The sequence below is a fragment of the Amblyomma mixtum genome, chromosome 1 (genome assembly GCF_055824585.1).
Source record: "Amblyomma mixtum isolate Tamu chromosome 1, ASM5582458v1, whole genome shotgun sequence".
NCBI classification, from domain to species: domain Eukaryota; kingdom Metazoa; phylum Arthropoda; class Arachnida; order Ixodida; family Ixodidae; genus Amblyomma; species Amblyomma mixtum.
Genome location: NC_143012.1, coordinates 283,606,133 through 283,632,944, shown reverse-complemented (window position 1 = coordinate 283,632,944; position 26,812 = coordinate 283,606,133). Strand labels below are relative to the sequence as shown.

General features: G+C 52.4%; 1 protein-coding gene across 8 annotated transcripts in view; it reads right to left on the bottom strand.

Moving 5' to 3' along the window:
* LOC149371922 (uncharacterized) overlaps positions 1–26,812 on the bottom strand; it is a 636,308-nt gene that overhangs the window by 233,051 nt on the left and 376,445 nt on the right. For 2 of the 8 annotated variants that reach the window (XM_089566246.1, XM_089566249.1), the window contains one exon: positions 4,707–4,811. The exons of the other annotated variants lie outside the window; for them this stretch is intronic. The gene's annotated coding sequence lies outside the window, so the exon portion shown is untranslated. The remainder of the gene's footprint in view (positions 1–4,706; positions 4,812–26,812) is intronic. 8 annotated transcript variants of the gene reach the window in all.

The window sequence follows — 26,812 nt, the reverse complement described above, 5'->3', positions numbered from 1 at the left end:
GCGTGCGTTGCGGTCTCCGTACATCTGCATGCGGAGAGCCAAAGCAGGGAAAGAGGCAGAGGAGGAGGAGGAGGAGGTATTAGGGAGAGCACCCCAGAGTGTCAGAGACCGAAGGCGGTACGTAAAACGAATTCAGTAAGTGAGGCAAAGAGAAGGGAGAGAGAGAGGGAGACCAGACGCGAGTGAGGTCGCCCAAAATCGCAGGGAAACACAAGGGCTGCGAACGCGGTGCAAGAAAACAGGGGAGAGGCAAAGGGGGAGGCCAGAGCATCTCGATGAGAGCGTGCACGCTACCGAAAAACACCGGCGGCAGCGCTCGAATCGCGAGACGAATCCACGCACGACCACTCGCTTCGGCACACATAGCAGCAGCAGCAGTACCTGGCGCTCCGAGGCACAGGAGCCCAGAGCCAGCGACCGACCCCAGAGTATCACGATGAGGGAGAAGCGAGAGAGGGAGAAAGCGCAGAATCCACCGCCGACGACGGAGGGCGGAGAACCGGGAGGAGGGCGCCGGGCTTCGCGCTCAATTATGCAGCCTTCCACCACCACCACGGCGCCGACCCCTGCGACCCACTCCAGAAAACCCGGGCCGCCGCCGGATGACTTAATTCCCCGCAGTACAATAGAAAAGAGGGGCCGGAGCAAGAGGGGGAAGAGCGGGGCGCCCGCAGCCAGACTGAACCCCCCCCCCACTCCCGCCTCAGCGAGTCCGCACCGCGCCGAATCCATCCCGACTGAAGCCAACCCCGGCCTGCCCTTTGTTGCCGTTTGTTGCTGCTGATGCTGCCCCTCGTTTTGTCTCTTTCCCCATCACCTGTCCCGACCTAGTGTTTCCCTTATAATCCGCCGCCGTCGGGCCTCGTTAATAGAGACACCGTTAGGTCGTCTGCACTTGGCGCGCATGCGTCGTTCAATCTGTGCTACGGGGAAGGGGTGGCAGTTCGGCGCTGGCATGCTAATTGGCTGAGGAACGAAAGTATTCAGGTGAACAAAGGTGTAATGCAGCCTACGCCTGTATTCAATTCAACATGCTTCGAGAATTCATGTGTCGCATGCAGGAAAAATGTGCTCTGACGAGCAAATATACAAGCAGTCTTACGTGCTCAGCTGTTAAGCACACAAGAGGGGAGGTGGCTCGTAACATGCAGCTTCTAGAGTGCGCTGTCTTCCTATTATCTAAGCACAGTTCTACGACCCATGAACGCGCACCATTCGGCGCCGTGCCAAATTATGCACTGATCCCCTATACACGTTTCTTCTCGAGATCTGCGCTATGTGACGGCTCGTTCAATCCCAGTCGTACCTAGCCAAACTCAGGATCGCACTTTAATTAGCTTCTAACTTTCCCCCGTCATATCCCCGCCTATCCTTTTTACCTACTTACTTCTGACGCCCGGCTGCAACCCCAATCCACCCACCGCTTTCCGTCCCCGCGCTGGGGTGATAGACGAAGAAATAATGTCGTCAAAGAGGCGGGCGCGCATGAGCGCTGAGCATGTAATTACACCTCCGGGTATACGACATATTACAGAGCACAGATATCGCATGGGATAAGCTTTAGCTTGCCTCATTTCGCAGGAGAAGACTGGCCCGTCAGTTCGCCCATGCTGCTTGCGAAATGGCCGAAACGCTGTTCATTCTGTCAACCTTTATTCAATAGAAGCCGAAACACACACTGATCATCTGGCCCATTATAGGGGGACCTAGAGTTGAAATCAATCTTCAACCTTCACAGCGGCGTCGCTGGGAGCTTGAAGCGTAAGTTTGAAACGGAACGATACATTCCAAGAACTTGTTTTTTTTTGCTTTCGCCCTTCGTGACGGCTGTAGATGCATTCTACTGAACAACAGTGAAACCCTTACTAGCAAAACCCTCAAAACGCGTGCCTTGTCTTGTTGCATCACGGTCTTGCACGAGGCTCTACTCGGATCTGCCCCTGAACTCCTGACGCACGTATGCATATTCTCTCTTCTACTCGACCGTCAACCGGACCGAGCTGTCAAATAATGAAAGCGATAAAATTAAATACTCGTCAGAAAAAAGTCTATGACTGCCAAGCCTTGAAACAAGATGATGAACAAAAAAAGAGAGAGAGAAAGAGAGATAGGCGAAATAGCGAAAGAAGACCGCTTTCGAATGCGTTCTAGTAAGAAAAAAAGAAAAAAAAAGAGCAAGAGTGCACACAACAGGCCAGGCACCGAGCAAACCCATGTCCGGAGGAGCGATGAGCGTGTGCAGTGACTACCGCCAGCAGAAGTGCGCGACATCTAAACTCAGGCGGGCGAGCCATTACCGAAGGCCCGTTACGCAAGGTGAGAACTCATAAGTGCGAAACGTCTACAAAAGAAAGGGAAGCCAAGAGCCAAGATTAATATTACAGCAGAAAAAAAAAAGCGAACGGAGTGGGAAAGCCTAGAAGAACAAAGTCAAGAAACAAAAGCAGCGACAATGACCGCGAGAAAAGTGAAAACGAGGGACACACAGCATACAATGGCAGATAAATGAAAAAAAGACTGGCAAAAAAATAACCACGGAAAGGAAACGAAACGTGGCTTTGATGGGGGGAAAGAGGGGGGGGGGGGGGGGGGGGGGGGCATGGCGAAAGTGAAATAGAAAGCGTGCAGTGGAGAGCGATTACCTCGTCGCGTGGAGCGGCAAGGGGAGGGGGGGTTTCGGTGTGCACACACAAGGGGCAGGGAGAAAGAGAGAGTCCCGTTCTCCTGAATAGGAGGCAACAAGTACCGCATTGGAGTCCCCGTGCTCAGCCGAGCGCGCCGGCACGCGACACAATGGGCCCTTGCGGCGAGCGACGGCTGTTAGGCGCAATCTCGACTACAGAAAGACCTCCCCACCCCTCTGTTCCCCTCCACCCCCATCACGTATACAAACACACGCGCGCGCGCGTCTTCCCCCATTTATCGCGTCCATTGTTCCGCCACGCGCCATGACGTCACTCTGGACGCCTGCACAGCGCGCGCAGTTGGCGCTGGGAGCGCGGTACGGCTCCTCCGGCTGCTACGGCATAACGACGCCAACGGTCGGCGCTGCCCGGAAGCGGGTTGGAGGGCGTGCCGCGCGCCTCGAGAAGAGGGGGCCCGAGGTAATGTGTGCAGAACGCGACGGTTACGTCGAATAGAATGGGCCGCCAGCCTGACGCGTTCTCTTAAGGGACAAAGGAAAGCAAAACTTAAGCGCACCTGCTTTCTCAAGGAACGCTCCAGTTACCATTAAACAGTCCATCCTACTTCTCCTACCACTTGAATGGCCTGTGTTCAACTAAAGTTAAGGTTTACAGGAGCTTTCAACTGGCCCTTCTCTCTTCAAAGGGCATTATAAATTTACGTAACTGTTCCGCAGGCAAGCTGTTCGCAATAAATGTACAGCCTTTGTCAAAAGTTTGGAGTCCAGGGGGTTTTCTTTTGAGCCACACTGTGTCGTTCTTAATGGATCTCTAGCGCTCGAAATTTCCAGGACATGAGAAGATTTCTGGTACTGCCTCCTGCAATAGGTAGGACTTCCATGAATGCTCCTGGAGTCCCAATATAAAGCTCGGAAGTGAACCCCCTGGGCTCTAAACTTTTTACAAAGAGTGTACGTCGTGAATAGCGGTGCGCACGACAGATTTCATACGTCTTCGCACACACAGGTTATGACACAAAGAGCATCCTGTCTGGCAGAAGAGCCAAAAGCAGCACTGTCAGGCGTCGTAGCCAGGAAATGTGCGCTGGCGTGCACAGGCCGACCTGGCGAACTGCCTTCACATTGCAACGTTCCACCCGTTGAACGCTTTCGAAAGGAGAGGTTTCTTCGTTCAGTCAGTTTGATTAAGCGATCCACCTGTCCAGCAATTTCCAGAATATCCGACGAGTAAAGCTGAACATTGTTTTTTTATACAATCGGACGTTATTTAACGGTGTTTAATCTGACCGACATGTCAAGTTTAAAACTAAGAGTCGATCCATGGGCCTTCCACGCATAAAAAAAAGAAATAATACGAGGTGGAATCAGCGACACACCCGCTCCGTGCTGTACCTACACACACGCACGCACTGCACCCGAGCGTCCGCTCTCCGGGCGACGACGACGAACGACGCAGGCCCTCGAGCGCACTTCTCGCGCACACGTGAAGCCGTACTTCCGTGACGGTGCGCACGACAAACCGGTTCATTTTTAATGGACATAACAGCACCCGACCGCCGATGGGGTCGGGGTGCAAGGGCAAGTGACGCCTTTCCCCCATTTTTTCTCCCCTCGTCCCGCTACGCGCGACTACGCGCTCTGCACGTGCTCTTCTCACTCGCACGCATAGGGCGGAATTGAAACAAGCCGCCAGGAGAAGAAGAACGGGGGGGCGCAGCGTGCGAATGGCGTAAAACAAACGCGGCCGAACCAGATAGCCTTGCCCGGATGATCCGTCTTGTCGTGAACGCGTCACGGAAGCCACGCTGGCCGCCGCATGCACGCACTGAGGAGATGGCCCGGCGCATGCATCGGGGCCAGATTCCGCGGCGAAGGCGAAAGCGGCGCGGAACGAATCGCGCGTCGTCGGCGCACGCAACTATACGGAGGAGTAGTACGGCGGTGATGCTTCGCGTGTCGGAGATGTTCTCGTTCGGCGAGAAAGCACTCACGAGCGAAGGGCGCGGGAAAGGGTGACGTGCGGCCGAGGGTGGGCATGCAACGGGGGGTGCGTTGTTCGAACCTGAGTGGGCTGAAGGAGCTCGGCCGTTCGTGGAACCGCTGAGCGCGATGAGTTTTTACGCATGCCAGGGCAGAGGGAAGGCACGGTTGTCGGGAAGGCACTTACCTGCAAAAGAAACAAAAGATAAAAACGGATTAGCACCAACAGGTCGGGAACAACGCAGCAGTTTGATGTTTTTGTTTATGCATTTATTATTTTTTTGAGCAAACAAATTCACGTACTTAGTCAATTCACTGCTCTCCTATTCTCTAAAAGAAATTTTCAGACCCAACAGCGAAGAGGAGTTATCCCTCGAGTCCTTCGCCTCTTTATACCCATACCAACAAATCTGGCGAAACACATCACGTAACCAGCGCGACTCAAGTGAGCAGTGACATCCGAGCGCTCTCCGCATTTCACTTAACCTCAAATCACCAACAGCACAAATCGCAAAAGCTACGATGGTCAAATGCAGTTATAAATAAGCATAATCACAAAGGCAGTCTTTTTTTTTTTCTTTTACAGCCTAGAACTCTTACATGTAGGGAGCTCAACCGTACCCGGGTTCGAACCGGTCCGCGGCGGCCGCGTTTCGATGGAGGCGAAACGCAAGAGTGTGCGATGTCAGTGTACGTTAAAGATCCCCAGGTGATGGAAATGATTCCGAAGCGTTCCTCTACTTCTTCTTTCACTCCCACCATCCTTCGTTCCCTCCCAGCGCGGTTAAGGTGTCAGCCGAGAAGTGAGACAAGACAGTTACTGCGCCATTTTCTTTCCCCAAAAACCACAAAATATGGAGCTCAACCGTGATGACCCACAGCCACGGTGACTGAAACTGGGCGAACGGAGTGCTTGAAGGAAAGGCTTCATTTATGTTTTATGAGGGTTTAAGCCCCCAAGCGACTCAGACCGTGAGGGACGCCGTAGTGGAGGGCTCCGGAAATTTCGACCACCTGGGGTTCTTTAATTAACGTGCACTGAAAGAAGACTTCAATGGGCTATATAATTCGGTGCTATAACCGAACTCTATAAGGTGAAAAGCTTATCAGAATAAGAATAAGTTTAATTTATGAGGGTTTAACGTCCCCAAACGGCTCAGGCTATGAGGGACGCCCGTAGTCTAGTGAAGGGCTCCGGAAATTTCGACCACCTGGGGTTCTTTAATTAACGTGCACTGAAAGAAGACTTCAATGGGCTATATAATTCGGTGCTATAACCGAACTCTATAAGGTGAAAAGCTTATCAGAATAAGAATAAGTTTAATTTATGAGGGTTTAACGTCCCCAAACGGCTCAGGCTATGAGGGACGCCCGTAGTCTAGTGAAGGGCTCCGGAAATTTCGACCACCTGGGGTTCTTTAACGTGCACTGACATCGCACAGCACACGGGCCTATAGAATTTCTTCTCCATCGAAATTCGACCGCCGGGGCCGGGATCTAACCCGCGCCTTCTGGGTCGGCAGCCGAGCGCCATAACCACTGAGCCACCGCGGCGGCATAAATGTGATAGTCGTAGCATGCCTCCAAAAACGCGAGCGTATGTGGTGCATATATCCTTGACATCTGACGTGGGCCATGCCGCCCACACTGGCGAAGAAATAGCGCGAGAGCAGAAAGAAAAAAATATAGGGGAAACTTAAGCTTCACCTTGAGAGTATGAGGCGACAGCGTTAATAGTTATTTGCTGCTTTCTTTCTTAATTAGCAGCTCTAATTACGTGCACGCATTAGAAGGCATACTAGGAACCACAAAACACACAAATCCCCTTAACCAAGTCTAACGAACGTGCCTCAGTGGCACAGGGGTAGAGTGTCTGATTCGCAACCCAAGGGTCACAGGTATAAGTCCCGACTAAATACCTCAATTTTCTTGTCAGCGTAATTTTCTAAGTTTAAAAATTCATAAATTATGACATTTCAGTCATGTTAAGACCTCATATCCGCAATTTTAATCTCACAGCTAAGCTTGTGACGTCACAACCCTATAGACCAATCGTAAATTATTGCGTCAACGCGTAAGTCTTTTCCTCCGACCATCCGCTCTAACGCTGTCGCGTTAAAATGTGCACTCGACCGATGTGGAGAAGAAGAAAAAGGAAAAAAAAAAAAGAAACGGAATGCTTAAACCTTGGTCAAACCTTCCTCCGCTGTTAGTTGCAAACGCGGGCGCTACATTTCTCTCCGCGCGCCAACGCCTAAGCGGCCGCGAAATGCGCGCGCGCGGAAACAAGTCCGGAGCAAAAAGCAGGAACGAAACAAACGCCACACGATAAAGAGCGGAAACTGGCGCGCACAAAACGCGGGCACCAACTAAAATCCCAACAAATCAAATGACGACACCTTTTGGCGACGCGCACTGAGGATAAAGGGCGTAAAGGGGATGGGGCCTCGCAAGCAAGGAAGGAAAAAAAATGAAAAAAAGGATCTCAAGACCCTCGTCGAGAAGCGCGCGTCCAAATGAGCATCGCGACACGCGTGCACCAAAGGCTCCAGAAGAGGACACACGGCGGCTGTGATGGCAGTGGTGGGGGAGAGGCAGCCGGCACCGCCATTAGCATATATCGCGCGTCTACGTGTCGACGCGACGCATGGCTGGTCGCGCGACCGCAACGCTGCTGCGGCGAGCACAATATGAATGATGCATCACGAAGAGGAAAACGGGAGGGAGGGACAGGGGCGGCAGAAGAGGGCGGCGAAGAAGGAGGAAGCAGCATCCAAGACGAGCCAGGCGCGCGCTCCCGCGTTCTGGCGAAGGCGACGACGACCCTTCGACGGGCGAGCATTGATAAAAGCAGGCGTCACCGCCGCCGTCGACCCAAGAGAACGGAGGGGGGAAACAAGCCACGGCGCACCGCGCCGGTGCCTCATCTCCGCGACGACGAATAATATGGGCGCCGCTGCCTGTGTTCTCACCCTTGTTCGCGGCGGCCACCCTCCCGACGTATAAGGGCCTGCTCGGAGTTGCTGCCGCTACTCGCGCGGCGGCATAAATCAGCCCAAAATGCCGGCGAAACAAGAAGCGCGCCAGCAGCGAGCGGTCGCCCCTCTCTCTCTACTCGCGGCGTCAACCAGAAGCCGCCGCTCGGTCTGCGACGAAGAAGTGCCCGGGATTCCCAGAATCGCAATGCGCTTGGTCCCCCGGAATGCGTGTCGTCGCCGTCGTCGTCTCGCTTCCTCGCCTCCCGAGCGCGAATGCTGTGCATCGCCGCCGCTGCCGCGCCCGCAGCTTCGTCGTGTCCGATGCCTTTTTGCCCCGCCCGACACCGCGCACGCTCCGCTGTGTACACGGGCGAACGTTGCCGGGAGACCCGTCGTTGTCGTCGCGCTCCAGCGACGAAACCTCGATGCGACGCGGCGCCGCCGCGGCTGCAGTGAAGATGAGGAGGAGGAGCCGACCATCTCAACTCTCCTCCTCCACGCTCCCGGTGTCTCCAGCTCGGACAGTGTGCACGAGCGAGAAGAACGCCACAAACGACGGCACCCGAGCGGCGAACAGCGTACGATCCGGCGAATTCCGCAGCTCGCCTCCTTTTTAGCCGCCGGCTGAGCGACGGAGGGTTCAGCTGCGCGAAACGGCGTAACGGGGGAAGAGGGCAGCTGCCTTTCCTCCTCGCGTTTCCCCTTTCACTCACTGTCGATGACGACGGGTGCGATTCGAGCGGGTCGAGAAGGCCGATGTCCTCCCGAAAGGCTCCCTCTTCCGCTGACGAAAGGCTACAGAAGTGCATACATCCGACAGTGCTACGATGTGCCGTGCGAAGCACGTCCCGACGTAGCCGTAAAGACGCTTCGTGTGGTGTCGAATGCAGCGACATCGCGTCGCGGTCTCACGCAGGCTTGCATCATACGTGGTACCTCCTGGAGAAGCGCGAACAGATCAGCTCCTTCTTTGAACATGATGGGACCCGTCAGAGAGGGTATACATAGCAGATGCGTGATGCCGAAAATAAGCCATATCATTATACGCCGTACAGGTCGGCTCAGAGCGAGAAATCCGTTAGAGTGGCAGTAAAACGCTGGTGCAGAAACAAGAGCTAAGGTTTCTAACTTTACGGGAAGGGTACTGCACCAAAGTTTTCAGAAAAAAAAATTATCTGAGAACCCAGGCTGAACGCGAGTTGCGCACGCTAGAAGAGCCGTGTAGCGTTATTGCCAACAGCCCATCAATTCGTTTCTTACATAGCATGTCTCACCAGACTCCCATGATTTACTCTTCTAGGGAAATTAGTTACTGTGCTTATGAGACTGGGACACTCCACGAAGCTGAAACAGTGAAGAACGCCTGAAACCTTGTTGCATTTCGCATACAACAAGCAGGGATCACTATACGACTCAAAAAATGATGCGGATGTAGTCCCAAGAGTTACCGTGCGACTCAAATTAAAAGACAGCTCTGGCGGAGTTACAGCAGGCCGCCACTGAGCAAAGGCGGCATCTGGCAACTGTCCAGGTTTTCCGGGTATACCCTGTGGTTACGGTAAATAAAGTGTACATTCCAAAGAAACGCGCCGTACAGAGGATGGCTTCGCGTTACCGTCGACCACTTTAACACGGCCAGCAAACTAAGTACGCTCTCTCCTACTGAACGCGCAGATATGCATGCGTGATTAAAAGAATACCTCGATTGTGCAGGAAGAGTAGCAAGGCACGTAGACCTGCACATTAGTTCGAGGAAAAAACTGCACCGCATACTTTCGTGCGGGCAGCGCTTGTAAATTAAGGACGGAAGAGAACGATGGTCCTCCTTTGGAGTGGATTGTTGCAGTCGGTGATTCCAGCAAAACAGTATTAAAAGGAGAAAACGTTGACCCTTTCACAGAGCCCTCAGAATTACCCAGCCGCTCCTATTCGAATGCGAACTATTGCAGGCGATTAGAAATTGTGCTTCCTCACTTTTGTTGAAACAGTCACCGCATATGGTAAGCTAATCACTCTGCGCTTGCATAGTGGTCATGAATTCTCTATAGTCAGATACAACCCAAGAGAGATGCGGAGAACGCTCCTCAAAGGAGGTCCTCCAGCAATGATATCGACCGGTTCTCATGACGTCGCTGTTAATCCACTTGAAGCGTGGTCAGTTCTCTTGCACCTAAACGCTCCCGCGGTGTCCCAACGGCTGGTGCAAGGGGATTAATCACAGGGACGGATTAATGAATAGCTCTAGGAGGGGGTGGTAGGGGGCAGTCCCACTTAAACAATGTATTTCTTCGGCTGTTTAGTCTAAAACTGGGTTCAACATGGTTTTAATGTACAATTCCTCGCTGCCCCCCCCCCCCCCCCCCCCCCCACACCCCTCTCTCCCCGCACACACACTTAAATCGGCCCCTGCTCTTAAGCACGACGTCACGAAAGTCGGTCGACGCCATTGGCTATTTCTCACTTCGTTCCTGAGTTGTACCCGACTCTAGAGTGTAAAACAATCGTTACGATCTTCTTTCGTGTCGTTAATACATTCGTGAGCGGGGAGATATGTATAGCAGCAATCTGGAGGGAAGAGCCACCGCTCCTTTTTCCCACACGTTCACTCGGATGCACATACGTGATGCGAAAGCTATAGCCCAAACGAAATAAGCCCGCAGATTTGTTTTGTCTTGGTGAAGTTCTGACTTTATATCCTTGAATCTACCTGAAAGCACGTTGGCGCTCCACGCCAGTAGCTTCGCTCGCGGTGACGTTTCCAAAATTGTCGAACACTGGCGACAAACTGCGCGTCGCCAAGTATTTCACCGAACATTCTAAAACCTAAACGCCCTGAAACGAAGATCGTAAAAAATAAAGTCGAATACTTGGTACATTCCTGGCTTCTGCGAAGATAACGCCCAACGAGGGGGTAAAACAACGACAAAAGACAAGATCGAGCTAGCAGCAAGGAGAGCATCTATTTTAACCTCCTTCCCCAACGTCCCTCGCAAACCGAGAAACCCTAGAGCAGGGTCCATAATAATAATAGCCCCACTCTAGCTGGCATGCACGGCGGAGAAAAAAAAAGGAAAGAGACGATTATATCTTCAAAACCGGCACTCTTTGTTTTGTCACTTGTACTTTACAATGCTATGCGCTCGGAGACCAGGCGCGCTGGAGCAAGAAATAATTAATCTAATTGCCGTAATACGTCAGGCCCGGCCGACACGGCGGCCGGCCGGTCGCGGAGCGAAGCTGATAGCGCGGGAGCAGAAGCGGTGTTTAGGCGCATTTTTCGGCCGCTCCATCAGAGCACGTAGTCTGGAAGAGAAACCACGGTGTGAGAGGGGGAGCCGATAGCGTTAAACGATGGAGCCGAGAGCGGCTGGCCACAAGGAAGAACTGGGCACCTCTGTGTGGACGCGGCCAACCGGTTGAGCTGACGAAAAAACGTAAGGCCCAGGATAGAGTATACTGTGAAAATGAGATAGCTAGATAGAGGACTGGGGTGGGGGGGTTCCAAGGAACCTGAAAGAATAAGAAGCCCTGCTCGCTGGGACCGATAAACGGCGCCACTCCGGTCAAGTTCTGACAAAACGATTCGCCTGAAGTGATACGCTCGAAAAGGAAGCGTGGAAGCGTAGAAAAGCTTGCTTCTGCGCACCTCGCATGCTGATTAATCTTACACGACTAGATCGCACTGTGGGCAGAGAGGCCTTTGTATATTACGAAGTACTTTAGTGCCACGTGCGCTGCGTGAGAACAACACAACTTCCAACATTTCCACACGTGGATGTTTAAATATAGGTTAGAAAGAAAAGCTACCCAGAACCAAAAATTCTGAAGCGCGTAAGTGATGGTACAGTCGGTGAATTTTGCTGTCTGTCTCGTAGAGGAGCATGCATCTGCCTGAACCCTATTTTGTTAGGTTAGCCGCGGTGTACGAACCCCAGGCGGCTTCAGGAGCACGTACAGCTACTGCCAAAAGTGATTGTTAGTATTCTGGAGGAGCTAGCTACAGCAGCACAGAACCGTGTCTCGGGGGCGGGCACCCGAGGCCAGACAATATGCCATATAAGCGCTTTATAGAAGCGGGTTATGGTGTACGCACGAAGAGGCCCTATCATTTCTTTCAAAAAACCGCTGCAAGGCCTATAGCCATACACTCCCCTCCTTCCTATGAAAACAAAAAAAGAACAAAAACATCGCTTAAACCACGACAGCGCCGCACGCAACAAACCATCCCGTTCCCTCGTTTGATGAGGCAGCGCAGAGGACGGCGGGCAAAGCCATCGCGTATACGGCGGACAAAGGCTCCAGGCAGCGGCCGGAGCAAAGTCGGCGGCCAGCACCACCGGGAAGAAAAATCAGCCCGCCGATGTCTTCCGCTAAGAGGGACGGTTCCGTTTACGATCCGCAACGGCGGGCAATGAGAAGAAGCAGCGGCCGCGATCCGATGGTTCTCCCTCCAGACCTCGTCCCAGGCGTTCGCGCCCAACAAGGACTGGCCTTTGAGAGCGGGCACCGATGCCGCGTGTGTTCTCCGTGGCCCAGCCGCGGAGCCTTTCTTGTTTAGCCGCGCACGCACACAGACGCGAAGGGCGGTGTACGCGTATCGCGTAGAAGGCGGCGTACAGCTCGACTACGCGAGTGCGGACCGCCAGACGCCCATGTGTTTGAGGTGGCGCGAGCGACCAGAGTAAAAAGGCGACAAGCTGCACCAGTGCCGGCGTCCCCAGAGTGGAATGGAGAGCCGGTAAGTTCTGAGCCAACACCCAACATCCCCTAGGGTCCGGATCATCCAGGTGCCCCTTTCCACATTTTAATTTACAGCCCGTAATGAACTGTCTTAAAGGTATCAATGCGTGGGCGTGCCCGTATGTGCGCATATACTCTCTTTGTTTACCTGTTTTTTTGTAATTTTTGTCATTCTTCTTCGATCTTCAGCAAGCAGCCTTTTGTAAGTACTCTTATATAAGGTTATTACGGTGCAGCGCGCTTGACTGACACATCATTCTAAACCAGAATTTGCCCCGCCGCGGTGGCTCAGTGGTTACGGCGCTCGGCTGCTGGCCCGAAAGACGCGGGTTCGATCCCGGCCGCGGCGGCTGAATTTCTTTGGAGGAGAAATTCTAGAGGCCCGTGTACTGTGCGATGTCAGTGCACGTTAAAGAACCCCAGGCGGTCGAAATTTCCGGAGCCCCTCCACTACGGCGTCTCTCATAGCCTTAGTCGCTTTGGGGCGTTAAACCCTATAAACCAACCATCTAAACCAGAATACGCCTATACGAGAGTAAAAATGGAGTGAACTGTCTCCTACCGCACTTCCTTTTATAAAGGTAGTGCTCAAGAGGACAGCATCCTCTTTTTGCTCCTTTTTGTTTAGAGTGCAGTGACGAAGCTTCGCTCACGCAAGTGCGGTTCGTGACTGATATGCAACGCCTTCTCGTTCGGTGTCCTCCCTGGTGCGCGCTCGAACCCCTGCCAGTGAAATCTGTGCGCGTGAAAGGGGGTTGCGGGTAGAGAAAAGGCGCAGTAAGCAGTCAGTGGGCGTGGACACTTGAGTTGCGCGGTGAGGAAAGAGATTGAAGAAATGCATAGAGAGGGGACGTTCCGCTTCTCTCCGAAGTTCAGAAATTCAGGTCGACGACGACGCGTGCACCTACGAAACATCTAGCCCAAGGAACGGAGGTACGTGATTGCTAGCGACATGCGGGGCGACCGAAAATACGAACCCCCGTCCCCGCATGGGGACCAAATAGCAACGCCGTACACAGAACAACGCCAACGGCTGCTGCAGCTGTTTTCCTCTCGAGGAGGAGGAGGATGGAGCTGCCGTGGTCCGCGAGGGTTCGCCAGAGGCGAGCACGCGCGCTCCGCGAGGCGTCAAAGAGTTGAGAGACTCATTTGGGCGGTGATGGATGCGGAAGGCGTCGAGCACCGCGCTGCCGCCGCCGCCGCCGCTGAACCGTCCGCGGCTGCGCCCCCCAGGCATTCTTGCGGCGATTCCTCCGCAAAAATGCGCTTTCGGGAGCCGAGAATGGCGTCGATGTCCCGTTGCCGAAATAGCAAGCGCAGTGCTTGGCCCGCGGCTTTGCGCTGATGTGGGATTCAAGCGCCTCTGTAGAGACGGGGACTGGAAGAAGACGGGAGGCGCGCAGAGTGCTCCTGAATAGCGCGTTAGCAGAATCAAGCGAACAGATGAAGCTACAGCTGTAGATAAAGATCCGTGTAGCGTGCGTCTTTTCGGTCGTTGCTGTGACAGCATGAGGATCATCATCACGAACCAACTAACCCGAGCATCCACTGAGCTCACAGTTGCAATCGTGTCTCCCATACATACGAGTACGTCAATGTGGCCACCCGCTGCATCAATTGGACGCAGTGCTACCAGCGTTTTCATCTCTTTTGCATACGTCCGCTTAGCCTCGCGATGGAGGCTGTAAATACGCAATGAAACTGGGTCCCCGCATGAAAATAAATACTGCTGCTCTCTCTCCCTGTGCAAGACGCAAAAGCGCAGTGATTACAGCGGTTGTCATTTTGCACGTCCAGTTGGACGAAACGATGCTGAGTCTTTCAAGTTGCTGATTTTTTATATGACTGCCGCCTTTGAACGGATTTGGAAAAAGAGAAAGCTGAAGCACTATACAGCCGGGAATTTTCTTTCAAACAGAGAAGGTAAAAAACAAACTGAGAGAGAGGAAGAGGCGAGGAGACATGTGAAAGATCAAAACAACACGCTGCTCTTAAATACGCCACCTCGCACGAAACACTGCCTAAAAACACGCAGGCAATGTCATACGCACTATGACACGGACGCACCTCAACGCAGTACAGCCCGACTGAAACAGTGTTGGACTATTAGTTACCCGGCATAAAAAAATATAACGCCCTGTCTTCAACATGGGAAAAACTTGCAGCACCCTTGGTGCTGCTCAGCGTAGTTATAGCTGTCATGCCAAGGCTGGAAGATGAACTTAAGTGGCAGGCTACTCAAATAACTATACTATACAGGTATACCAATCGCACTGTTGGACGGCATACGTGGGGCAAATTTTATATGCCATCCGGCAGACGGGAAATGCGCGTTACTGGGATTCACAGCGGCTGGTCACAGCATCCTGCTATATACAGCGCAGCACTCGTTAAACAATGATCGCAAAAAGTAATGCCCCGGAAATAATAATGCTCCCGTTCTCTAAGCCGCCCACCCGGGCTAATTCTCTGACCGATAATCCTCTCTAAGCTGGAAATCAAATGGGGCTTTTATGCGCCAAATGGCATTCACGGCGCGTTTGCGAGTTTGCCGTGCCCCTCTTATACCTCGGACTGCAGACGCACACTGTTTACCGAACGGAGTACGCGTTCAGCCGAGCGCACAAGAGAACACTATGCATCCACGCACAATGAATAGCAAGGAGGAATATATATAAGGAATTACGTTAAAGCCTGACTTAGGCGCAACTAACCGCGGGCCCTGTCCTTCACGGGACAAAAGGCGGAACGACAAGGAAAGAAGGGAGTCTTCAGCTCAATCGAACGGTGAGGAAGGAGATAGAAAGAGAGAGCGTTGGCGCGCGCTGCATCGCAACTACAAAAGACTGCCGGCCTAAACGCACACAATGTATGCGTTTTCACTAATGCCCAACCTTCGGCAGCCCGAAGGACGCAAACACGGCGCGCACGAAACAACGGCTTATACAAAGCGCGCACAAAAAAACAGCCCAGCCCGAGATCCCGAGTAGGTGTAACTGCTGTGGGCTGTCACAATGGAGAGCGGCTAATCCCCCGAGTCCATAGCAGGACGGGCTATCACTCCAAGTTGTCAACGGAAAGCGGCTGTGACGAATGCGCCGTTCTCTTATGTTTTTTTTGTTTGTTTTTGTTTTTTTTTTTCAGTGCACAGTCGAATCCGCGGCGGCGGTGGAGCTCGATCGTGACTGCACGACTGACGACGAGGCGATAACGGAAGAGCGAGCGGGGGTCCCGCCGCAAGCTCCAATTTCGTCATCTCGCGCAGGCTTGCGAGGGGGAACGCGCATGGTGGCGCCTGGGTAATTGCGCGCAGCGTAGCCAAAGCTGTCGCTCGTTTGATCCGGAAGGAGAACACGTTTCAAGGGGGGTGGGGGGACGAAGAGAAAGGAACAGCAACCTGCTGCCTATTCTGGAAAGTTACACCCATGCGCACTGCAGTCAACAGCCGTGTTATTTTTTCTTCCCTTGTCATCAAGCCCTCTTGACGGAAGAATCGGCCCTGCTTCGTCGCAGATAAAAAGTGTAACAGCATATTTAAGCGTATGCTCGTGCGCGGAATGTAAGTGCACTTCTGACGCGACCTATACGACTGAGAGCTGTTCCTCGCAACTTACGCACAGTTGCCGTTGCGTAACCCATGTTTCCCCCTTCACAAGCTTTTCTGCAACTTCCGTTGATCACGAATAAGGTATTTCAGATGGCAGAGTAAGAAGGTTTCTGGCCTGTCTGTCTGTAGTGCTGGTTGAAACTCATGTGACGAGTTCTTGGCTGGATCACTTCCGAAATCTCATGTACGTATGCTATTATATAGTGCGTACGAAGCATGCCGCGATAACAGCCATTTCCGCAGTATACGCTCCGCGATCAGCCGCGTTCTTTCGAACAGCTCGCGGCCGTTCACGCTGGCCACAATTCCGTCCCGGATCGTTTCACTGTGCAACACCCCGAAGTTGTACAGCTTCGCAAGTGCGTGAAAATCGATCTATAGCCAATGCGCACGCTAGCAGGTTGCCTCGCTGGCTGGCGCGTGTCACCAGAGCTTCCAGGTACAAAAAAAATTAGGTAGCCATACGTGCGGAAGCTATAGCAAGCCCTCGGCCCGCGTCGAGCTGCAGCGCACAACGAGAGGTGTCCAAGCGGAGCTGATACAGCGCGTGCGGCGATCTCGTATTTCGCGCAGTCTTTGTGGAGGCTTATCGACGCCGAGGCACAGTGCCGCGTCACCGCCAGACCGGATATGCCATGCCCAAAAGCCGCTGGCTCTATCTAATCTCGGCGCAGCGGAGAGAGCTTTCTTTTCTCTTTCTTTCGGCGAGTGAGGAGCGTGTACAACCGGCCGCATTTCGGCCGTGCCACGTCAAAGACACGTTCAGCGTCGTCTAGGCCGCTGGCGAGCAGTATAGTATATAGCCTGTATACGCACGCCTCCTCCTAAGACGGCCTCACGGTCGTGTTACGAAATACTGTTACTATGTTGAGGCTCCTGAGTCTGTCGGCCGACCATCGACAATGAACGACAAAGCTTAGGCCGGCACGCGGCGGATTTAATCGAGGAATCACGGAAATAGCTGATTCCCACCAAACTCCCTGCCTTTGCCAAAGAGGCTCTATAGTTCTGTTTATAACGTTAATGCTATTAGTGCAGCTTGTCTCACGCATTTTTTTTTTTCCCCCTGTGGTAAACGGTTTTAATGTATAGCAGCATTTTTAACACGCTTGTACAGGCGCAAACACTCTCTCGATGCCAGAGCATAGAAAATGAAAGTGACAGCTGCAGTGTTCCATTCACGTTGACGTTCACGGGCATTGCTCCCTTGGAGACTGTACACGTTTCATCGGCGAAAAATAAATGCAACTTTTTAGCGATATCCGGGGTCCACAAAATATTTCCTCGCCCTTGTGCATGGATCTAAAGAGAGCGACCCACTCGTTATAGGAGCTAAGCTCTCTAGCTTAGAATGAAGGACCAAACCGCAGAGTTAATTTTCGCCAGAACGGCTAGTCTTTTTTTCACCAGCCTCAGCCTTTGTGTCAGCGAGTGTTCTGAAAACAGAGAGAGAGAAAGGAATTTTAATGAGAGAAACAGGTCCCCTGCTAAAGACAGCGTCTGACCACAGCACCTAATCATCGAGCAGCACAGCTCACTATTTCATCCCTGCAAATACACTACCACTTTCAAAAGAGGAGCACTTTAGGACTGTGCGGACGTACAGCATCAACTACACACATTCCGATGACACTCGTAGAGATGAAGTGTCGGCTCTCTTTACCGCCCAGAAAACGTTGGAAGCATCGCGAGACCAAACGAAGAACGTTCACACAGACCCACGACGGAACGGTGACTCCTTCCCGACCTTTATGTTCGCCCTTCACCACCGCCGATCAGCGGCTCTTCAGCGCGAGCGTCCTCCTTACAAAGTGCCCACAATTCTGTTACTGCGAGCACAATGAAGAAAAAAAAACATCGAACTTCGCGTTTACGCCCACCGCAGCAAACAAAGAAGCCAGAGGCGCGCTCACACGTGGTTGGCAGCCTCCCCGCCCTCTTCTTCCCAGTAGCCGCCGCGGCTCGCACAATAAAGCGCGCGAACGCCCTTTCGATGGCAAAACAAAAGAAAGCGCGCCTTCGAAGGCGCGTCCTTCACCACACTCCGAGGCGGCACGCAGGCCATAAGAGCGGCGCGAGACAATGCAAGGCCGCGAACCACAGCAGCAGCAGCAAGCAAGCAAGCTGCTGCTGCTGCCGCCACCCGCATTTGTTCGCGTCCTGGCCGCTAATCACTTGGATCGAAGCGAGGCATTAGCATGGTCTGTTTTCTTTTTTCCCCTCTTTCTCCCTCTCCCAACGGTCAAAAAACGCAGGCCATCGCGACGTCCACGAGCGCGGAGCGGCGACCGGCCGGCGGCAACATTCGTACGTGATTTGCAATCGAACCTCTCTCGCACTCTCTCTCACCCACGCCCTTCCCTTTCCTATATTCGAGGCATCTCCTCAGGGCTAATTATTTCAAGGCCGCGAGGCGGCTATATACTGGAGGACAATCGCTATTGCGGCGCGTCGACACCGTCTCCTATATAGCCGACAACGCTCGCGACGGAGTGTGGGTTAAGTTCGTCTCACGGCTGAACGCGTGCCTATGGAGAAACAAGTAAAAAAAAAAGGGGGGGGGGAGAAAAGACGAAAGCGCTCGCGGGCGATTCTGCGTGGGCAGGAGCTCTGGCGCAGGCTTGCGTGCTTTGCCCGAGGGCGTTTCTCTGGCCGCAACTATAGAGCTCCGCGGACAGCGCGTGTTTGCACAACGAGAGCCGCGGGAGTCGTTATTCTGAGGCACGTCAACGGCATCAATCAGCCGAGGTAAATGGGCGCCCCGTACAACACACGAACGCGAGGCTCCGGCGAGCGAATAGAAAATGTGCCAATCGTTAACGTAAATGGCCTTCTTGCTTCAAATGTTCGCGGAGATGGATAGGGCGAGACGACCGCTGCGAAAGGCTTTCGTCGTCTAGCGGTTGATAACTATATATAAAATGGCTTCTCAGTGTGAACGTGAGCCAGGGACAGATTTAAACTTTGCCCGCACCGACTTCTCACCTGACGCTAGACCGTGAAGGGCAGACGTCGCAGTTATTATATAAAGCGCGCAATGCAGAGCAGGCTACAGCCTGCCGTTGTTCCTGCCATTGGGTGTAATCTATTGTCTTGCAGTCCCTATCTGGCAGAGAATATTGCACAGGGTGTACAAGAGAACAACTTAAGCTCCGTTCAGCCACAAATCTTAGAAAGGCCGCAGTCAGTCTGTATGTAGAACGAATGACGTGAGAACGGGAAAATGTATGGAAGAAAAAAAAAGGCGTGAAAACGGTAGAGCGATGATCATCCCGGTGGCTTCTTTTCGGGCCTTTTTTTTTTTTCTTTTAGGTTCCAAGACCCGGTTTTGGAAACCCGACTTTCACCCGGCATTAATAAGGGGTACGCAAAATTCTGCAAGTGCGTTTTCCCACATAACTATGTTTCCAAAGACAAGATGGCCGACTTCCCTGTTAAAAAAAAAAAAAAAGAGAGAAGAAAAACTGTGAAGGCTACAGGAGAGGCGCTAAGGGTGTGGATAGAATGTACGAAACGTATTTTTAAAGAATCAAACAAAAACTAGGCCTTCTTGCTTTGTTTCAGCTGGAAACGCATGATCGGACTTCCTGTTTGGGGCAACACTGTTATGTGGAAAAGCGCACTTGCGGAGTTTTGTTTTTCCCCGTTCGCTCATTCGTACTGATTCCGGGCACTCACCGAGTTTCATGTCAGTAATAATAAAAAATATGAGTAAACAAGCAATTGGGTAAGCGGCACAGGGAGCGGAAATAATTCGCCACTAACTACAGACCGAACTTAACGAGGAAATGCAGGTCTTTTTTTTTTTTTTTTCACCGTGCGGAACAAAAAATTGCGCCATGCTGGTGGCGTCGGCAAAAAAAATAAAAACGAAAATAATAATAAAAAAAGCAGGCGACGCACAAACCTGCGCCGGCGGCACGCCGCATTCATTAATGAAGACACGCCGCGCCATCTCATAGACTGCGCAGAAAAGGCGCGCGCGCGCGCACCCGGGGTCTCCGAAGTGTACAGCGTCATACATAATGCATGCCCAACAATTGCAGCGTGTACAGCGCCGACCGTACACACAGAGAGAAGCGCCGGTCACGACCGCGCTTTTTGGTCCTGTCTGTACTTGCCCTTTCCTTATTGACGCGCTTATCGCACAACTCGAGTTCCTCCTCGGTCATTACGAGACTCGTTCGGCAAATAGGGAGCCCGCCGAGCAACGCACTTCCCATTGTGTTTTCCGCTTGAATTCGCTCCCGCTGCTGCCGATGGTAGCTGGCGCAGCCCTGCGCGCTATCGTGGGAACCAATACCCCGTCACTTATAACAGAGACACGCGCATGGTTGAGAAAGACATCATGAACCCAAGCGTGATAGGGCGAACGGCGGCCTTGGCGTTAGTAGTACTGGTATATTATTACTCTACACGCACTGCAGCAACATGATCGCGCCCATTACGCCGCCTGTATCGCAGGCATAGAAACCCGTATCGAAGCGCCCATCTGGATACACCCAACTGATGTCATTATCTCTGAAGCTTTCCCTTTGCCACTCTTCATTTGTCACCAGTCGCCGCCCTGTGTGTGTGAGTATATACGGGCATCCCAACCTATAAGCCGGGCACCGGCCACTAAGACACGTGCGGACGATGAACCTCAATAGCAATAGGAGAACCTATATATATATATAAAAAAAAAAAACACACGAAGCCTCGGCAGTTGTTGAGGTGGTCCTGAACGTGGCTCATGACTCAAGAAGCTTTTGTTGGGTAATGGAAGAGCGAACGATAAGTTGCGCCTAACGTTATAGCAGTACTATACCGAATACAGAATGCAATGCATATCGCCAGAAACAAAGACGGAAGGCCACACTGGTATGCACGTCTTTACTGTTGGCCACCTATAAATGACCACGTAGCTGTATTAAGCACGCCAAGGCGATCTTTAAACGAATGCTTCGCGATTTATAGGCACTAGGGCGTAGCCACGGTGGGGGTTCGGTATGACAACACCCTCCGAAATTTTCTGAGCGTTGCATCCCGCGCTCTCCTTCCCTCCTTTCAGACATCTTTTTGCCCATGCCATATACACAAAGCATCGATATACTGAAATGTAAAAACAAAAATAAGAGTACTGGTCTGTTGACAAAATTGCTCCAGTTTTAAAAACTTGATGTCGCCACTAAGCTTAAGTTATTAGGGTACCTTTGCTCAGCAATGAGATCTCCATAAGACTCTCAGCCGCCTCGTTAAAAGCTTCACTATATTGATTTTGACTTCTACGGTGCCGTTTCATTGCAGTTTTTCAATATACTTTGAATCTCGTGCTTACCATGCGTGTGTATGGGCCCATACGTTGGCGATTTAGACATGAGCTCAAAGAAACGACCAAACTTTGACACTTCGGGGCAATTTCTTTAAGAAATTGCCCGGTACAATGAAGAAATTGCGGTACAAGAAATCAGCACGTTACAGCACCTGTATTGGGACAATTTCTTGTATTGTCCCAAGACATATGCTGCAACGGCGACTCCAACAGAGGTGGCATAAGCGTCTCCTACAAGGTTAGCGGAACCTTCTGATCAGGCAGCCTCGTCTACTTGTTTGATATAGAGCAATGTTTCCGTCGACGATATCGGACTTTTACCCCGCATGTGGCCAAGTCGTCGGAGTACTGCGCGCACTCGTATATTTACGTAGATATTACAGTGAACGAAACAACTAATCCTTCGGCTTTATTAAATCAGAAAAATGGATAAGATATTGTTTTGGCGCAGGCGCGCTTTGTTTTTGTTTGTTTTTTTGCCGGTGGCGTTTAACACCCCCCGAAGAATATTTCTGGTGACGCCACCGATAGACACCGCATGAAAAAGTATGAGGCACGGCCGTACTTTGGGTTGATTATTCAAAGCGATTAAAGAAATAGATTTATTTGTGTCGTGTTTAAGACTGCCTGCAAGGAACAGGGCAGGAGACGTTGCAGAATACGCAGCAAAGGCGAAAACCATTCTGCCAGCGAAGTGGTAAGGTCTGATCGGCTCCGGCCAAGCCGACGTGTTTCCATGGAGATAAAGGAAATAAAAGTGGCCACCCTAACACGTACCCCTTACCCCCACTCTCGGCGCCTTTATAACTTCTCGCGCACTTACCCCTGCGCGTCATCCTCCTCCCTCAGCTCGCACATTCCCCGAAGAACGCCCAGAAGGCCGGCTCCGGTCCTCGCGGTCTCTGGTCCCGCGTTTCTTCTCTTTTTACGATAGGAACCAATTTACCCGCGCAGCTGCCGGCTCTCGCGCCGACGTCGCTTTCGCTTTGTTCCCTTCCTCGCAGGCGGCAGAGTCGGGGAGGCGCGAAAGAGACCGAAAAGGACTCCGGCCTAAGCCTCCGAGCGGAGCCTGAGCCGCGGGCCAAGCAGGCCTCTCGAAAGTTTTACGGTCGACCTCCACCAGCTCGTCTCGCTCTTCGGCTCAAGTGGATACAGCCGCTAATACGCGCGCAGACGTTGACGGCCGCGGCTTTCGCTCCGAAGTCAAGAAAGTAACGACGGCCCGGCGGGAAAGGGAAGTTGAGAGAGAGGGAAAAGAAAGAAACGAAACGCCTCGCCGCCGCAAGCTGGTGCGTCTGGCTCTCAGAAGGACCCGAGCGAAACTCAGGCTCCTTCGGACGGGGCTGGGAACCGAACTGCGCGGTGTCGCAACGACCGCGGAAAGAGAACGCGGGGGCGGGGGAGAATGTTAAGAGGAAGCGGTGAAGCAAAAAGAAAACGAAAACACGAAGCACGCAAATATCAAGAAAAAGCGAAACTATGAACGCGACGGGAGTGAGGACGAACCAAGAGAACAGAACCGTTCTATGTTTTTGTTCTTCGAAAAGCAGCTCGACGGCGGCGCAATGCGTTTCTCTTCATTCTAGTCGCCGCCGCCATGGACTATCTTTTTCTTCGAAGACGACTACGACGCTGCCGCCGGCGGAGCATGCGCGAATAGTGAAAGAGAAGTAGAAAGAAAAAAAAAATGGAACGACATTGTCCAGACGACAGACGGCTTCTTTCTTCTTCATCTGCCCCTCCTCCCTTCCAGCGCACAACCGTCACAACGCGCCGGGCGTCTTTCCTTTCTCCCACTGGTCCGCGCAGACGTCCCCTCCCCTTTCTCTCGCGCACGCGGCCAACCTCCTCTCCAGCCCCAAGCTCAGCAGCCTCTTCCTCTATCGCAAGCAGCGCGGGTTCGACTTACGCCGGACGAGCGGCTTAATTTTCGTCGCCATTCTTACTTTCGCCCCAGCTAAAGTTGCCGGCGGGGCTCCAGTTTCAAACGGCTCGCCCCCTCCCTCGCCTCTTTACCCCCTCGCCATCGTTTCTTCCTTCGCGACGTGTTCGGTGCTGCAGTTACGACTCGTAAGCGAGCACGCTCCTCGCTTTCACGCGGTTACTTATCCTGCACTTTGCACTTTACTTTTTTTTTTACGTCCGCGTGTCCCGCTGTGTTCGCGAGTGTTTGCAAAGCGCGAAGAGCAGAACATCGGGCCACGGACGGAGACGTGGTTATAGAGGAGGGTAGCGGAGGGTGTGCGGGAGTTTTGAAAGAAGGAGTGCCCCGCTCAGTGCTGAAACAAGTCCGCTGTGGATACCAGGAAGATAACTCAGAAAGACCCCAAGGCGAGGGCGGTATAAGCCGGAGAAGCTCGGTCAGGACGAGAGAAAGCGAAACGTCTCCGAGCGAACAGGACGCCACAAAATCGGGTAGCGTCTCTAACCTCCTCCGACTTTAGGGTTTGTCTGCAACGCTACGTGTTTTTACGAGCATTTCCTCTGCCCTTAACGAAAATCGGCCTGTCAGCAGATTTTCTATTTATGCCCCAAATCGCACAACTTGGACGGCGCGGCCATTTAGTCCTACAACACACGGCGCGATATTCAAGTGATGCCAGTTAAGTCGTTTGTCGCAAGTTAGGTGCTTGCAACTGAGCACGAACGGCACAAAAGTTTTCTTGTCAAGTAACTGTACCTTGACCCTGCTGGGCGTTGTTCCTGCAGCACTGTAATTTCGGTGAATGTAAAAAAAAAAAGTGAAAAATCGAAAAAAAGGTTACAAGTTACAACTCTACTGGAGCAATTGATATCAACATTCTGGAGCAACTGATATCAACATTCAAAGCCGCGAATCACTGCTTATATATACACACTTCAGAGGTTAAACTGCATCATTTTCTCGTATCTTGTACCTATTCAAACCCTTGCGGTGAAGTTCCGACGCCGTGACTGCTCTAGCATTTTCGCCATTCAGCAATTCAGCGCTATAGGGCAGAGCCCACCAACATCTCGGAAGCCAGGTCGATACGCTTCCCCGTTGGCCGTGTTAGTATGCTTACATCTGCAGCATCGACGCCAATAGGCTGAATGCAGCCACCGCTGCTGTACTTGAATTTTAGGCTCATAATCTACATATGGAGAAAAATTCCAAACAAGTGCCTTTAATAGCAGACAGTCAAGCGCAGACAGCTGCCAGCCATGCTGTACCATCCATCATCACTGCGCTAGGCCACAATCACGAGGTTTTCACGCAATTCCACATTTCCTGGAGTTGCGTTCGAAAGCCACCCCACCTGATGACATCACAGACATCTTACGAGCAGTGGAAGGCAGTCCTGACCAATAATGGTACGGCGACCAACGTCAGACCATGCGACGGGTCAAGACATCGGCGCAAGCCACGGGAGTGCTGAACTAAAGAGTGCGCCTACCTGACTCGTCCAACATTTTAAAAATCTATTAAGTTCTATCTTTCTCTCCCTGAACAAGGCTGCAACCATCTTTTATCTAACACCAGCCGAGCGGCCACCCTGCGGCTATGGTGCATATGGCTGCATAGGGACCATGAATTCGAGGGTTTGAGTCCCGGCCACGGCATCACATTTCGGCGAGAATGAAATGCAAATTCGCCCGTATACTACACCGAGGTTTCGAAGCATAATAAGGAACCCCGGGCAGCTGATATTAATTCGAGGCCTTACGACATATGCGACCTGTCTGATATAGCCCACAACGTTGATTCGGCACTTTACAAAACGGCTCGTCGACCAGAGCTACGTTCCGACACCTTCGCTCCACCACGTGCTTGTTTTCAATCTTCTTCGCCCGCTACCAAACTGCTTGTCGGGCGCCCGAGATCGCTGTATACGGAGCAGCGGTGGTTTTCCAGCTTTTCGAAAGCGCGCTGCCACATCATTTCCGAGAAAGGCCCGCGTTCTGAGCTTTACGAAGAGCGAAGCTCTCGGGGAATACAACTAGAGACAGCTTGCTGCGAGCGTTCCCGATCGACTTGCAAACAAAATCAATCAGTAGCTGACATTCTTTACCTCGGCGGACCTATATACACAGCCGCCCACAGGAAGAAGTGCTGATTTTTTTATCCATGATTGGCGAAGAATTGTCGAGGACGCCAAATATCAGAACTACGTCAAAAGGATTCTTTGGGGAGTGACAAACCAATAAGTGCGAAGCCGCTTCCGAAAAGCCTTCTTCTTGCCTGCTTTGCCTCTGTCTTTGTTGAGATCTGAGGTCTGCTGTTCCGACCAGCAATGTGTCTCCGAACGACGCACGAAGACCGCCAGCCGCTCATCGTATCGCAAATAGCGCCTTCGTATCTGTCGATCATCAATCATAACCGTCCTTCGTCATCACACTCATCGTCTCATAATTTAACTATCAGCCACACATCTCTGACGGGATACTTGCAGTCCGTTCCGTTATCGGGGGCCCGACAACAACAACAGCGGCTGCTCTCCTGCGCCGACAAGTAACATCTCGGCAGGGCCTCCCACACCACCGCGCCCTCGCGGGAGCGCTCTCCCGCGCTGTCATGCGGATATAGAAGCGAGCCAGCGCTGGGCGCGCCTCCACCCGCCGCGCAAACAACGGCCGTATAGCTACGCGCTCTGGATGAAGACAGACGCACGCGCGCCTAGAACAAAAGGGCGCTCGGGCCGTCGCCCCGTTGTCTGCGCGCTGCTATAAATACGGCCGCCGCGCGCGCCCTATTGAAAACGCAAAGAGAGGATTCCGCATTTTTCAGTGGCTACGAACGCAGGTGCGCCAGGTGCCGCGCTTACACTCGACGCCGCTGTGTACGGGTGCCCCCCCCCCCCCCCCCCCCCCTTCCATTCCCTCTCAGAACCCGTCCCGGGGTCTCGGAAGCGGATGCCGCCTCCAAGACGGCACTCGCCAAATGGCGCGCAGGCTTAGAACAATGCCGTTTATATAGCACGCACAATGCATAGTCTCATCCAGCGATGGGGTGGCAAGATAGCTGCGTTGGATGCTCGCGCAGTTCGCTGGGCCTCATCCGAGGCTCTCACTGCGTTTACAATGTTGCCATCGAGAGAGTCACTCACTGACTGAATTAATGAGGAACAGAGATATAAACAGCAGGGAAACAAATAAAGAGGCTGTGCAATGTCGTGACGTGCGCAGGACTGAATGCTACCAAAAATGAGACGAAAGGATCGCGTCTGCGAGACATTTAAAACATCACAAACTGACTCCGCTGGGGCTCAGGGAAAATTACGGAACCAGAGGTTGACCGGCTAAACGCATTAGGTCAACCGCTTAATAAATTTTAATCGGTGCGTGCGCAAAAAAAAAATAAATAAAGCACTGAGCTCTACCGACGCCACCTACCGAAGGACAAAATAACAACAAAATAGAAACAGAAAGATGAAGTCAGAATGTAGCAAGGAACTTCTGAAGGTCGAGCCAAAGGCGTCAAGAAAGAAAGCTTTCTCCGTGAAGGTCTAGCGGACGGTGACGCGACGCTCCCACGCTAAGCTACGCACAGTCACAGGGTATGTACAGGTAACACCGAGGTATACAAGAGC